The sequence below is a fragment of the Habropoda laboriosa genome, unplaced genomic scaffold, assembly GCF_001263275.1.
Source record: "Habropoda laboriosa isolate 0110345459 unplaced genomic scaffold, ASM126327v1 scaffold176, whole genome shotgun sequence".
Classification (NCBI taxonomy): Eukaryota; Metazoa; Arthropoda; class Insecta; order Hymenoptera; family Apidae; genus Habropoda; species Habropoda laboriosa.
Window position 1 is genome coordinate 613,422 of NW_017100321.1, and position 3,641 is coordinate 617,062.

Genomic DNA, 3,641 nt, shown 5'->3' on the forward strand with positions numbered 1-3,641 from the left:
TGTTTCGTTTTGTTTTAGCTTCATCAACATTTTCTATTCTGTTTGTTTTTTTCTTCTTCAACGCACGCTTGTTTTCACTTCCGCTCTCTCCTTTCGCTACCTTCTCTCGAGCACCCTTTCTAAGATTTTATATTTTATCACAGATGTTTTATTCTCGATTATCGCCGCCCCTTTTTCACCTATATAGCCCACTCGGTATCAACTAGCAAGGATATTCTCGCCATTTTCTTTCCCTGTATTCTTCCGTGAACGCGCGTCTCACACGTCGCACTGTACTATTTTCTTTTCCATCTTTCTGTCTCTAGTATGTATCTCTTTCTCTCTCTCTCCCCCCCTCTCTCTCTTTGTATGTTCTCTCGCTAAGCCGAAACGATATTATGGATCACAGCTCTCGTCTTGCCATTACGCGCAAGAATACACGATTCACACTAAGGCCTGCCTTAGTACAAAAATATACATTCGCTTCTTAAAAAATAGATCTTAGCATTCTGTACTGGCTAGCGTTCGTTTGATATTTTACAGTATTTTGATTCTTGGCAGGCTGTCTTAAAAGGTATTAGTTATTTTATCGGCTACGAGAACCACCGTCGAGTGAGCTTTCGATATTTTTTTATTTGTTCTCTCTTTCTCTCTTCACGGGGCGTTTAATCCGATCTAAACACTAGCTGGTGCACCATCCCTTTGTTATTACTTTTTTTATTTTTTAACTTTTTTTTAATTCTTTAAACGACGCGCATATTCATAAATTGGTTTGGTTCGCGTGGCTCAATCAGGGGCGAATCGACGAGGGCCACGAGCTAAGACGGAAAGCTAAGACGTAGAAAGGAAACCGTTAGACGAGCAACCATCGAGACAAGCGTTATCGACAATAGGTACATATACGCGCATCGATGCGAACTATTCGTTTCGACGCGATTCGCGAGCGATGCTTTCCGTTTAGTCGGGATCGTCCTTGCTTTATGAATATGAGGTCGGGACGTGGCGAAACGTGCGGACCGCCTAACTGTGTATGTTATATACCTTTCCCGGCAGGCTCAGTCTTATACTTGGTTTGTCGTTCGCGCTTTATATCGATATATGTATATGCGTGTAAGTTGGGTTGTGTCCGTTTGGTTAAGCGGCCGCACGGATGCCTTTATCATTTTCTCTACACGACTTTGTACACAGGATTTCGCAGAGATGGTACTACGTATCACCTGATTTGTTTGTTTGTTATTCTTGTTGCTATTCAACCTTTCGTTCTTACATCCGAACGCAACTCATCTTTCATTTAATTTTCCGTTTTTTTTTTCATTTCTCTCTCTCTCATACGTTATCATTTTTCGCAACGTCATATGTTCTTTCACACTTGTTCTCTTTCTTACTCTTACTCTTGCGCTCTCTCTCTCTCTCTCCCTTTCTTTCTTTAAAGACTCACACGCCGGGCACCGTGCCCGCGGATATACTGTTTATGCGGGACTTCGTTCGATTTAAAAAAATAATAATAATAATAATAAAAACGACGAAAAAATACACTGGGAAAAATTAAACAAAAAAAAAAAACAAAAAAGAAAAGAAAACAAAAAGACTTAGTAAATATAACGTCTGACCCATCCGCACAGCGTCAAATGGTCGGCAAACAAATTGATTCGCGAGTTTTTTTATTATTAGTAACGAATAACCGTCGATTCCGTTTCCTTAAGAATTTTTGTTTGACTGACCTAAACAAAAAAAAATAGACCGCGCATGGAATACGAAATGAAAGGGCCCGTGCATAACCTTAATTCATTAGTCACTTTTGGGCGAGATACAGGCAGGTGTTCCTAGCGAATCGCCGAAAAATGTCCATTAAGGTGTCTACGATTAGATTTCTTTATGGTGGCTGTCGCGTATCAGATTTTTCTTCGGCAAATTTACTCTTACCGCGACTCAGGTACATATTAAGGCCCGTTCATCTTGTATAACAGTTTCTTTTTTTAAATCGTTTAAAGAAATAGTTTCCTCACATTTGTGCCTAGCTCTCAATCGAATCTTCCCGTTTTTTTTTCATCTTCCTCCTCTTCATCTTTTCTCGAATAAACGGCTATATATTACTTTACTCTTCACCTCGCTAATCTTTTCTTTCTTTCTTTTTTCTTTGCTTTTAAATTCGGGCGCAACTCCGCGATTTTTGCGCGTGTCCAAATATTTTAAACGCATGAATGTATATGTACAGAACCACATATAAAAAAACAATGGTATACGTGACTACAAGTTACGATACACGACGATGTAATAATTATACAAGGACTCGAAAAAAGTAAATAACCTCTCAGAATAATAAACTGTATACGGTTGTTTGTTTTGGTATTTTTCTTTGTGTTGTGGATCGCTTTTCTTTCGTATTTCATGTTTTTTTTTCCTTTTTCCATTAACGTTCGAAATTGTTATTATTAATCGCACGACAGAAATAGATGCACGCGGCATCCGAATATTTAACGTTTAAAGTTCGATAGATAATACAGATATACATACATATACACATACACGATTAGCAGCTAATTCCTCTGATTTGTTTTTTTTTTTGTTTTTATAGATAACCTATAATTGTGTTCGTATTCAGCGGTCGCTAAGAGCACGGTGAAGAGACGGTACTCGGAGGTCGCACAGTTCTTCATTAACATCACGATATCCTTTTTTTTTTCTACCGCGACACGCATTCAGTGTATACATGTGTGAGTGTGTGTCAGTGTTAAACTGTGTGTGAGTGTGTGTACCACCAGATCGACCGCACTCTTCTCGGCACACGTTCATTTAACATTTGTACAAGAGCGTCCGATTGGTTTTGGTATTAAAAATAACCTCGGATCGCTGTTCGACTTCTTGTGAGTGCATCTTTGTATATCTGCGCAACTCGATCGCAAACTCTCTTTCACGAAGTCTAGCATTATTATTATTCTTTTTTCTTTTGCTCGTTTAGTTATTCTGTTTCTTACACAGCATGCTCTTGGCGCTCGCTTTTGATCTAAATTTCCCATAGAATTGGAAAAATATCTGTTAACATGTTTCTACTTACATACATTTGGAATTTCGTTACGCTTTCCAGTGGAACATCGTGAGATCGGCCCTTTCTCTTTCATTTTCTAGTTCTCGTTTTTCTTTTTTCTTTTCCATTGCTTGGTACGATGATCGCCCTTCATTTGTAGCAGCATATTGCCTTCACGTAATGAGAATTCTGTTTTCCTGTGATATTCAACAGGTGTACGTCACATAGAAGGTCCATTTTGGCGAGACTTCGATCGTCTTGTAATGCTCCATTCTTAGTATCTACCAAGAATATTGTTATACTCGTATATTACATATACTTCATTTTTCCCCTAATATTCATCGATGAGAGGAACGATCATGTAATTATTATATTGCTCTTATTTTGATCGTTTCGAGACCACCACTGTTAGCGATAAAACGTGACTCCGTCACGAGACGGCCTTCGACGGGGAAAAACCAACGAAAACTGTTTTTTCATTCTCCATTTCGTTAAACAAAAGTAGAGGTGATTCGTACTTAATTTAGGTACCACATCACGGACTCAAGAAAGACGTAGTTAACTATGGCTTATCATGTTCCCATGAGAACTGATAAAATCATTGTAAAGGAGAACTAGTGTGCGTTTTTACCCTCGC